The sequence below is a fragment of the Mobula hypostoma genome, chromosome 4 (genome assembly GCF_963921235.1).
Source record: "Mobula hypostoma chromosome 4, sMobHyp1.1, whole genome shotgun sequence".
NCBI classification, from domain to species: domain Eukaryota; kingdom Metazoa; phylum Chordata; class Chondrichthyes; order Myliobatiformes; family Myliobatidae; genus Mobula; species Mobula hypostoma.
The window spans coordinates 20,749,510-20,762,296 of NC_086100.1; positions in this window are offsets into that span (position 1 = coordinate 20,749,510).

A 12,787-nucleotide genomic window follows, 5' to 3' on the forward strand; every position below is an offset into this window, starting at 1 on the left:
GTTTGTCTTGTACAATAACGCTGGATAATTTCCTTTTGCTTTGGAAAATATTCATCTCGAGTTGCTGCTTATCAAATGGGAACCTGTACAGAACAGTTGGCTTGGCATGATAAAAATAAAGTTCAAAGTTCAAAGTAAACTTATTATCAAAGTACATGTATATCTCCATATACAACCCTGAGATTCATTTTCTTGTGGGCATACAAGAAACAAAACAGAATCAATGAAAGACCACACCCAAAGGGGCAGACAACAATCAATGTGCAAATACAAAAAGAAAGAGAAAAATAAATAAATAATAATAATAATAATAAATAAATAAGCAATAAATATTGAGAACATGGAATAAAGAGTCCTTGAAAGTGAGTTCATAAGTTGAGGGAATATTTCAAAGGTGGGGCAAGTGAAATTGAACGAAGTTATCCCCTTTGATTCAAGAGCCTAATGGTTGAGGGGTAATAACTGTTCCTGAACCTGATGGTGTGAGTCCTGAGGCACCTGTACATTTTTCCCGATTGCCAGTAGCATGAAGAGAGCACAGCAAGAATGATGGGGGTCCTTGATGATGGATGCTGATTTCCTGAGACAGTACTCCGTGTAGATGTGCTCAATGATGGGGAGGTCTTTACCTGTGATGGACTGGGCCATACTCTCTATTTTTGTAGACTTTTCTGTACAAGGGGACAAATAGAGGGGGAGGAGAAGACATGGTCCATAAAAAATGCAAACAACAGGAATTCTGCAGATGCTGGAAATTCAAGCAACACACATCAAAGTTGCTGGTGAACGCAGCAGGCCAGGCAGCATCTCTAGGAAGAGGTGCAGTCGACGTTTCAGGCCGAGACCCTCCGTCAGGTCTAACTGAAGGAAGAGTGAGTAAGGGATTTGAAAGTAGGAGGGGGAGGGGGAGATCCAAAATGATAGGAGAAGACAGGAGGGGGAGGGATAGAGCCAAGAGCTGGACAGGTGATAGGCAAAAGGGGATACGAGAGGATCATGGGACAGGAGGTCCGGGAAGAAAGACGGGGGGGGGTGACCCAGAAGATGGGCAAGAGGTATATTCAGAGGGACAGAGGGAGAAAAAGGAGAGTGAGAGAAAGAATGTGTGCATAAATATAAGTAACAGATGGGGTACGAGGGGGAGGTGGGGCCTTAGCGGAAGTTAGAGGAGTCGATGTTCATGCCATCAGGTTGGAGGCTACCCAGACGGAATATAAGGTGTTGTTCCTCCAAACTGAGTGTGGCTTCATCTTGACAGTAGAGGAGGCCGTGGATAGACATGTCAGAATGGGAATGGGATGTGGAATTAAAATGTGTGGCCACTGGGAGATCCTGCTTTCTCTGGCGGACAGAGCGTAGATGTTCAGCAAAGCGGTCTCCCAGTCTGCGTCAGGTCTGGCCAATATATAAAAGGCCACATCGGGAGCACCGGACACAGTATATCAACCCAGTCGCACATCGGGAACACCGGACCATAAAAAATGCAATTGAATAGCATCAACAGTTGGCTAAACCATGCCTTAGCTTTGTCAGCTGTCAATATTTTTAAAAAGCTATGGAAGAGACATAGGTGGCAAAAAACTTCCCCTACCCGATGAGCTCAATGCCATTTATGCTCACTTTGACTGACAAGACTTGGAATCACCTTCACAAACTCACACAGCTCCATTGACCCTCAATCTCTGAGGCCAACGTGAGAGCATCCTTCAGAAGGGTAAACTCACGGAAAGCATCCGGCCCCGACGGGGTACCTGACCTGTGCTGATCAGCTGCCTGGAGCGTTCACTGAGATCTTTAACCTCTCGCATCAGCAGTCTGAGATACCCACTTGCTGCAACAGCTTCAATTATACTGTTGCCCAAGAAAAATTACTATCGTCCAGTAGCACTTACATCTGCTGTGATGCAGTGCTATGAGAGGTTAGTGATGAAACATATCAACTCTTGCTTGAGAAGTGACTTGGATTCTCTCCAATTTGTGTAACATCACAGCAGGTCAACAGCAGATGCCATTGAGTTGTCTGTTCAGTCAACCTGGAAATATCTGGTCAGTGAAAATGCTTCCATCAGGGTGCATTTTATTCACTACAATTTGGCATTCAATAGTATCATCCCCTCAAAACTGATCAATAAGATCCAAGGCCTCAATACCTCCTTGTGCAAATGGATACTCGATTTCCTCCCTTGCAGACCGACTCATTGCAAATTGGTAACAATATCTCCTCCACAATCTCCGTCAGTACAAGTGCACCATAAGGCTTTGTGCTTAGTCCCCTGTTCTACTCTCTTGACACTCATGACTGTGAGACTAAACAGCTCCAATGCCATATTTAATTTTGTTGACACCACCACTGTTGTTGGCTGAATCAAAGGTGGTGAGAAATCAGCATATAGGAGGAAGAGTGAAAATATGGCAGAGAGGTGTTATAACAACATCGATTTAGAAAGATGGTGCTGATAATTGACCTCAGGAGAAGGAAACCAGAGAACCATGAGCCGGTCCTCATCGGGGAATCGGTGGTGGAGAAGGTCAGTAACTTTAAACTGCTTGCTGTTATCATTTCAGAGGATCTGTCCTGGGTTCAGAACATAAGTGCCATTACAAGAAAAGCATGGGTGAGCTTCTAATTTCTCAGAAATTTGCGAAGATGTGGCATGTCATTTGAAAATTTGACAAACCACTATGGATATGCTTTGGAGAGTATATTATCAGGTTGCATTATTGGTTTGGAAACATGAATGCCCTTGAGCAGAAAGGCCTACAAAATGTACTGGATATGGCCTGGTCTATTACAGGTAAAGTCCTCCACATCATTAAGCACATCTACAATGGAGCTCTGTTGCTGTAAAGCACATCAACAAGGATGCCCACTTTCCTGGCCATACTTTCTTCTGGCTGATGCCATCAGGAAGGAGGTACAGGAGTCTCAGGACCCACACTCAGGACCCTCAACCATCATGTTCTTGAAAACCAGAGGGGATAATTTCACTCAACTTCACTCACCCCAACACTAAACTGTTTCCACAACCTATGAACTCACTTTCAATGACTTTATCTCATGATCTCAATATTTATTTCTTATTTCTTTCTTCTTTTTTTCTTCTTTTTGTATTTACATGGTCTGTTATCTTTTGCACACTGATTATTTGTCCGTCCTGTTAGGTGTGGTCTTTCATTGATTCTATTGTGTTTCTTATATTTACTGTGAATGCCTGGAAGGAAATGATTCTCAGGGTTGTATATGGTGACATATATGTACTTTGAAATAAATTTACTCTGAAGTTTGAATGTTTCTGAAATATAAAATCATCTTAAAAAGCTACCAATAATTTCAGACTTAATGCGTTAGAGATTTAAAAGAAAATACACCAAAAAAGTTTAAGACATTTATAGAATCAATAAATAATATTTTTAAAAAATACGAAAATGTATTTTAGACTTTTGCTTCATTTACATTAATGCCTGCTCCAAGTCAAACGCAGATAAGCAAACTCTGCAAAATAAGTGATGTGGGTTTGTTGCGAGATTTCACTCAGTGAGAACTTCCTTGTGATACACACCATGCTAACTTCTTCCTTACTCACTTAAGTTATCTGAATTCTGTTGAAGATGTGCTCTTCCAGCTACATAAATAGCCAAGTCTAATGCAATGCCCTTGGTTAACCATAGGAATGGCTGAGTGATGAGAGGCTGGAACTCTGTTTACTTTTCCCATTCCAGAGCACTACAATCAGATGTAATGTTCCAACAGGTGGTATCTTTTTAATAAACAGGCATCACGCCCTGGAATTTCAACAGACTATTCTGGGCAACTGCATGCCCATTGGCAATGCATGATGAATAAGTCCAGCATTAAGCAGCAATAAAAATATTGTGGTCTGGAATGAAGTAACTGTGCACACTATGGACCTTCAGAAAACGTCCTGACAGATCTACCAATTTCTATAAAAATATTTAATATAATTCCCTTTTGCCACTGGCCATGATGTACTACATATGCTATGTAGAAATGCCTTGTGTGGTGCTGGATGTAACCATCACTGTATATTAAATAATAACTCATTGTGCATCTCTGGGCGTGACTGTGTACATTCCGTTGTTTGTGCATCATCTCCAACCATCATGACATCATCAAGCTGCTGAAGACCCAATCTCATTACAAAGTTCTCACGAAGGTCAGACTTGAAAGGAAAACACATTTTAACTAGCATTTTCAAGTATTTACATGATGCCAAATAAAGCTGGTACATATGCAGTCGATTAAGGAAGAAACAAAAGAAAACTTTAAAAAAAATTGTCTTACGTTTTGCAGTAATTTTCTGGGGGAATTGCGATCCGTGTGCATAGAGTAATTCTTCCTACTTAGGGAATTTGTTAAGAAGTAACTATGGTCTGGTGTTCTGTTAAAACACAAATAGATTTCAGGTAACAAAAGAAGGTATTCTACAGGCAGACACAAGAGATTTTGCAGATGCCAGAGATGTTGAGCTACACACATATACACAAACTGCTGGAAGAACTCAGCAGGTCAGACTGCATCTATGGAGGGAAATGAACAGTTTTCTTCAGGCCAAGACCATTCATCAGGACTGGAAAGAATAAGTTTAATCTGTTTTCCTTTACAGTCCTGATGAAGGATTTTGCCCTATTAGCTGTCAGCTGATAGGTGAGACCAGATGAGGGAGTATTTTAAAGGCAGATTAATTCAGAAATACATTAATAACATATCATTTCAGCTCATTTCAGCCATGGAAGCAGGTGATGGATGGTCATATGAGCAGCTGGTGCATATCACAAGTCCTGGTTTTGTGTCGACTGATGCCAGGAAGACAATCTCTGAAGCGTATTGATAATGACTGGGGTTACTCATCTTGTAAAGACACTGCCCAGAAGAAGGCAATAGCAAGCCACTTCTGAAGAAAGTTTGCCAGGAACAATCAGGGTTATGGATAGAGGCAGATGGAAGACCATGATCGTTTATGTCCTATGACTCAGCATATAATGATGATGACGATGATATTCTGTAAAATCTGGTCCAAGCTCCCTCCAATTGAAGCATCCTTCCATACTGGTGCATTCCCTCAATGAAGTTTTGATCAGGTCAAGAGCTCTCCTTGGAGGGAAGCAGGGTCTCATGAACTCATTTATTCCACGATGTGGGATTTTGCCTTGAAACATTAATAATTCCTTTCCTCACAAGAGGTTGCCCAACCTACTGAGTTCCTCCAGCATATGGAGCTTGTTGCTCCATATTCCAGTTCTCTCGTGTGTGTGTCCACATTTATGCCAACCAATGCAGTTGTGCATTCAATGGCTTTCCTGTAGACTTCCCAGCATTGAATCCTATCTTTCATTGCCTTGGATCCGGGGAAATTTTTCAGTAAACTGATTTGATCCTGGTATTTTGAAAACTGGCTCTTGTGGGGAGCTTAGCTGCTGAATGATCTGTGTGTAGCATTGCTGAGGATGTTGTGATTGAGATGGGGTGGATTGTGGGCAGCGAGAGTGGGTTGTGGAATGTGCAGCCATGATTCTCTCAGGATCTTGAGAGAATAACCTTAGTTTGTGCAGTTCTTTGCCTCAAAGAAATTCAGCCAGCAGGAACTATTGTAACAAAGCGCCCATCATATTAAACACTGGCAGTGAAGAAACACCTGCTTCCATTTATGTAGCCACTTTAATGTGGCTAATATATCACAATTTGCTTCACAGTAACTTTATCAATCAAATGAACAACTCATAGCTACACAGAGAGGTGTTCTGCCGGACAGTAAAGTGTGCACAAGGTTGTGGAATAGATAGGGAGTTTGGGATGGGGGGAGAGAGAACTGAATGAGCACCCATAGTAATAACTGAAAGCATTGATTTGTACCGTACATTTACTTTGTAACATTGAGGAGGTTTGCATGAAACTCCCTATTGCCGTCAGGCAACCAAACACCTTGGCAACGAAAGTTAAGAAATATTTTGGAGGGAGAGGGAGTGAAGGGGGAGAAGAGAGAGAAGAGATAGCGGTGAGAAAGAGGGAGGCAAGAGAGGGAGAGGGAAAAGGATACAGGGAGGAGAGGGAGGGAAAGAGATGGAGAGGGTAAACGAGAGGGGGGGGTAAAGAGAGAGCAGTGGGTAGGTTCAAAGAACACACTAATGATAAAGATCTGCGTACCCAAGGGCTCAGAATGAATAGTAAGCACAAGCAATAACACTTGGTTATAACAACGGTTGTGATTTTAAAACAGTTGGAACAGAAGCTAACATTAAGTTCTGGATTATAAATTACTTAAAAGTGGGATATTTTAAACAGATCTGCATGTCTGGTGTGACTTTTATTTCTCAGTAAATTACTTACTGAAGTTTATAAGTTAAACATCAAAGTTTTCTGGAAAAAACGATGATAGTGATAGTGATATGTCTTGCTGCAATTGATTACATCACATGTTTAGAGAGTGGCTTTTAAAAGTGCAGCTTTTGTGGTGTGTAATTTTACACTGGAGTCGGATTCTACCTTAATTCTACTTATAGATTGATTTGGAAAGTCTCCCAGGACCTTTACCTCAAAGGTTCTTCAGATCTTTACTGAGTATGTTATGTGATCGAGAAATGCAGGAACAAAAAAAAGGATCATCCACTTCTCACACATAATATTCAATAAGCCAAGGAATTTTCAAGATAAATTTAAACCAATGTTTTCTGTTTTCTAACCATGGGAATAAACTGTGTATTCACTTTTGAATGTTTTTGCTCTCTGGCAGTGAATTCTGTTGTGAATGCAAGTGAGCACTAGAGGCCTCTCTAGCTTTGTAAAAGCATTCAGAAAGTGCTTAACAAATCCTTAAAGCAAAGCATTAAAAGAGTTGGGGTTCTGCCGAAAGGCTGTAGTTAAAGAAATAAACAGCCCAGCTTTCATAGCCCCGAGTGACAATGTGGTAAGTGAAAAACTTGTATTGAATTTACTGAAAATCTCCAAAATGTAGTCTTGTGGAGCGCCACCCTCCCCTCCCCCACCGTCTTCCAGAATGAATAGAACAAAGCTCTGCAAACCAATATGGGAATAAAAACTCCTTCGTAACCCATTGATTAAGGAGCAAACAGACCATACGGTGTGCATGAAAGGCAGGCAAGCACACCCCCACCCCCCTCCCCCCATTGTCATCACCTGTGTTCAACGCACCCGGCCCTCTGAATGAATAACCCAGCTGAAAGGATGTTCTGTCTTGATTTGCCATGCAAGAGGCAGTGTGTCACCATGCTTTCTTCCAGGGAGTCACCAAGTGACTTCTATATCTGTTGTCATGGTGATGCGCTGAAGTGGAGGAAAATGGGGTGACTTTAACATTCAAAATACCAAATCCCAGAGCAGGCCCACAAAACACTAGGCTGTAGCGGAGGCGCCCGTTTTTTTTGTTCTGAAAATGTCAATAAAACTCTTTTTAACGGGAGCAGGGACATCTAAATGTCATCTGTCACACTGCTAAGGGGATTTAAGTTTGTTTAGGAACTTGTGTGGGACAAAGGCTGTTATTTGTTCTCTGTAAGCACATAAAGGATGTTGACTATCAACAGGAATGGCACTGTACGATGAGAAAACATTCAGGAAATATCAGCTCAGTTGCAGGTGATGTTAAGAGGTTGTTTAACATTTTGTCTTCACAAATTGGAGGCAGGAATAATTATGTGTTTTTTTTTAAACAGCCCTCTCTATTTTTTCCCTTGTCAGCGAATTGTGTGGATGTGACCTGATGACCCCTTGAAAACTGAAAAGGGGAGGGGGGGCAAAGAAACGGTTGAGACAGAAGTCTCGTCACCTAAAAGTATTATAGGCACGCACGATAGTGACTTGACCAGGTGAAGAAAGAATCAAAAGCAGCACTTGTCGTAAACATTTAAATCTAACAGTTGCCACGTTAACAGCGAGGCAACTGAGAAAACACAGCCAGAGTGAATGGGAGTGGCAGATTAATGAACACGCTGTTATTAATAAGATCAAATCCTGTGCTTTTCTTAATGATGAGCATTTGAGCTGTTGGAAGAGGAAGAATGGGAGTTTTCTATTAACTTGGCATCTCTCCCAGACCCCATTCAACCAAATCCTACACACTGAAAATTCCATCCCAGCCAACCGTTATCCATACCGACCGGGGCCGTCAGTATTTTAATCTGAGGAAGCAATTTTTATTGAAAAGTCGAATGAAAAGAGCTTTATTTGGCTGATTATTTTTAGATTGAATCAAACTGAAAGACAGCTAAAGAGAAAGGGCGATATGCTACTGTAAATGGAATCTGTTTACGGGCTTGCATGGTGAGATTTACATTTATATCCATGTCAGTATGTCCTGAGCTGCTTCACACAGAGAAAGGAAGCAGTTATTGCTTTTACGCAGGCATCAGTGTTGGTGTTTCCATTGAACCCTCCATAGTTCAGAGGCCTTTTGGTTAAAACAGATCATCATTTCCCAGAGTAGCAGTGGTAAAAGCTATTATTAAAAGATACTCAGAAATTCAGTGCTGCGAATAGTCACCGATGATCCAGCTCAGAAGCCAGAAACTGAACCGTGATGTGCATCCAGGGTTGGGGTGTGCACAGGATATGCTGGGGAAGTTCAGCAGGTCAGATAGCATCTACGTCGACATTTCAACCCTTCATGAGGATTCATGAGTTATCGTTACACAGGTCAACTTGATGCATTTACTTCGGACGGCACGGTGGCAGTTAGCGCAATCCCATTACGGTGCCAGTGATCACTGATCGGGGTTCAATTCCCACTGCCGTCCGTAAGGAGTTTATACGTTCTCCCTGTAACCGCATGGATTTCCTCTGGATGCTCTGGTTTCCTCCACATTGCACGGACGTATGGTTAGGGTTAGTGAGTTGTAAGCTGTACGTTGGTGTTGGAAGCGTGACAACACTAGCGGGCAGCCCTCAGCACAGTCCTTTGATTTGATGCAAATGACGCATTTCACCGTATGCTTCAATGTTTCGATGTAAATGTAGCAAATAAAGCAGATCTTTTTCTATATGTTTAATCTTTAGATAAATATTCCCCTGGGGTGCCGGAAGGGTCTGTAGGAGCTGGTGGTTTGGAAGGGGCATCCCAGAGTGAGAAGGAACAGGTTCCGTCTTTAGTTTGATGATATTGTGGCCATCCAAAGAGCCTGAATGTAACTTTTGCCAAGACTGGGGAAGAACTTAAAATTTAGTGGCCCAAATTGCTTGTTTCTCTGTTGCTCTTGCCAAGTTATTTTTGGAAGCTGTGGATATATTTTGGTTTCATGGATTCCTGCATTGAATTGTTCCATGGATGTAACATTTTCCAATATCAAAACTAATGAAGTAGAATATTTTAATAGTTTTCCCAATTTAGATAACATACTCATGTCCCACGAAAATGGTGCTCCACACAAATTAAATTCTCATTTTTGATTATGTATTGGAAAAGATCTGGATCAGAAAACTTGACAGCATCGTTCACCTCCACCTTTCCTTTGGTCTATCTACTCTTTTCAACTCCCGATTCTACTACTCTAAAGTGCTCCAGGGTCTTGCATTACCCTCCCATAAACCAGAGTTTATCCAAGATTCTTTATGAGCCATTATCAGATATTCTGCACACATTCAATGCCATCTGTTCTCTGCTTCAATGTATCTTTCTCTTACTTCAACCTTCACCCCCACCCAATGCTTCTGATTTGAAACTGTCACAAGCCTACATTCCTCTGAGCTCTCTGCGTACTTCAAAATCCTACCTCTTGCGCCTTCGTGATGTTCTCCACTCCATCATAGTTGTGGAATTTCTTTCACAAATCTGTTCCACCTCTGCTTTGCTCTACTTTCCTTCTTTGACCAAGTTTTTGGGCTTTTGTTTCTAACAACATCACCTTGGCCCTGGCTTTAACTATAGACTGATGAACATCACTGAGAAACTCAAAGAAGGTACTTTATAAAATCATTTTATAAGAGCAGTGTCACTGGGGGGGGTCTTCTATTTAATATTCAAAATCAAGTTCAACAAATTTAATAAACACCAATGTCTTTGAACGGAAATTCCTACCAAGGTAGTGGAATGAGCCCAGTACATCACAGGTAAAGCCCTCCCAACCACTGAGCACATCTGTGTAAAACACCATTGTAGGAAAGCAGCATCTACTGTCAGAGATCCCCAGCACCCAGGCCATGCTCTCTTCTCACTGCTGCCATTAGTTAGAAGGTACAAAAGCCTCAGGCCTCACATCAGCAGGTTCAAGAACAGTTACTACCCCTCCACCATCAGGCTCCTGAATAAAAGGGGTTAACTACTTTCACTGCCCATCCATTAAGATATTTCCACAACGAATGAACTCACTTTAAGGAATCTTAATCTCATTAACTCATGATCTCATTATTTATATTTGCGTTTGCACTGTTTTCTGACTTCTGCGCTTTGGTTGGTTCTTCATTGACCCTGTTATAGTTACTGTTCTTTCTGAGTAGCTGGCTGGTGGTGTAGTGGCATCTGCACCAGACTTTGAGATGAGTGTATCGCCGCTTCAAATCTGGCCGGCTCCTTGCACGCTTTCCGTCCATGCTGGGTTGAGCGTCAAGCTAGCAACTCAGCCTTGTAAAAAAATAGACAAAACGCTAAAGAAACATCAAGGTTGCCACGCAATGCACCGCAAAGTTTGGAAAGGAACAAGATTTGCTGAGTATTCTTGCAGGAAGGTGAATCTCAGGGTTGTATATGGTGAAAAAATGTACTTTAATAATAAAATTTACTTCGAACTTTTTGAAAGAAAATATGAGGAAAATTTGATAAAACGTTGGGACTTTGTGATCCATCCCTAGGTTGGAGGTAAGGAATATAACATTATTCCTTTGGATTTCTGTTCCTTAGTGCAAGATATTGGAATTGGCTATGAATAAAATAAATTAGCTGCTTAAAGTGACAATAATTTATATTCTGTCTCTTTAAAGGGACCATAAAATACTAATCGGTTTTAACTAGCGTTTTGAATTAGTTTCTGAATTTTGTTCCAGAGAGATTCAAGTTGTAGTCATTTGTGCAATGAACATTATTTAAATCCAATGCATGTAAAATGCACTCAATACATTAACTGTTTGCTTATTCTGATTTCTTTCTTTTTTGTTGAGATACATGCAGAATAGCCCCTTCCGGCCCTACGAGTCACAAGGTGTGGAAAGGAACAACAAGATTTGCTGAGTATGCCTGCAGGAAAGTGAATCTCAGGGTTCACCCAGCCATCCTCCGATTTAATCCTAGCCTAATCACAGGACAATTTACATTGGCCAATTAACCTCCCAACTGGTACATCTTTGGACCGTGGGAGGAAACCGGATCACCCAGAGAAAACCCACACAGTCACGGGGAGAACGTACTAACTCCTTACAGGCAGCGGTGGAAATTATGTGACTATAATCTATCCATGAGAAAGTACGGATATATGGACTATTTCCAGCAGACATATAAATAGGAGCAGAAAATGTTGGAAACGCTCAAGACAAGTAGTATCTGTGGAAAGAGAAGCAGATTACTTGTTTCAGGATGTTTCAGCTTGATCATTTTAGTTGAAGACCCTTTCTCAGTTCTGGCAAAGAGCATTAAACTTGAGATACTAACATTGTCTCCTTCCAGAGATGCTGCCTGGCCTTCCGAGTGTTTTCAGCAACTGCTATTTCAGGTTTCTGGCTGTTCTTGGTTTTCAGCTCTCAAATCCACAAGTTGATTTGACAAATGGTAAAGTTCTCCTTACCAAGGGCTTTTTTTTTGCAATTCAGTTCAACAAGAGCATGTCCTCTATGTAATAAAACTTTGTCTAAATGATAATCAGCACTAAGCAGTGGAAGATGTGAATGAAGCTTTTGTACATACAAGGTGAAGTTCATTCATGTCTGCAATTATTATTGGGAAATAAAGCTTCATGTTCATTGACAAGAGACAAATTTGTACCATTTAATATTATAACTTTTTCTTACTGGTTTAATTTATTGTTTTTAAATTCCTTCACTCCCTATTTTGTTTTCAAGTTGCCTCACCTTTAGTTTTCACGTTACTCCCTAACTCCCTAATCTGTGTTATTAAACATGAATACTGCTGCTAATTTCCTTCTTACTGACGCACAGCACTCATTTCAATAATGAATGGATCATTTAAAAGAAACAGTGGTTTGATTGGCTAAATACTCTATCTTGGGCTCACTTCTTGAGCTGTATGATTGGAAAAGAATTAAAGACTAACAATGATGGTGTCGTTAAGGATGTCAAGTCAATTAGAGTGTGTTAGATTGTCTCAGGACATAGAGGAACAAAAACCAATGCTTTCTTTGATATACCAGATAGTAGACTCTGACCAAATGAATCAGATTGCCAGCAGTGTGATAATGGTTAATGCTTGCATTGTTGAACTGGAAGAGGACAACTTGAATAGCATACCCACCACGATAAAGCAACACCAACTCTGAAGGATAAGTCATGTCATTCGGATGTCTAACTCACATCTCCCCAAACAGATCTTTTACTCCCAGATGAAGGAAGACAAGGTCCTGGTGGGCAAAAGAAACACCTCAAAGATAACATCAAAGATTGCATGAGAAATTCAACATTATATCTAAAATCTGAGGAGAGATTGCACTCAATAGATTCACCTGGAGGAAATCTGTTCAAGAGGGGGCTGTGCTGCATGAGAACAACCTCTGCTGTGTCGTAGAGAACAAGCAGCAGCTGAAAAGGAGAGGCTAAACAAGAACCGACCTCTAACCACTACCACCACTTGCCCTTGCCCACACTGCACCAGAATAC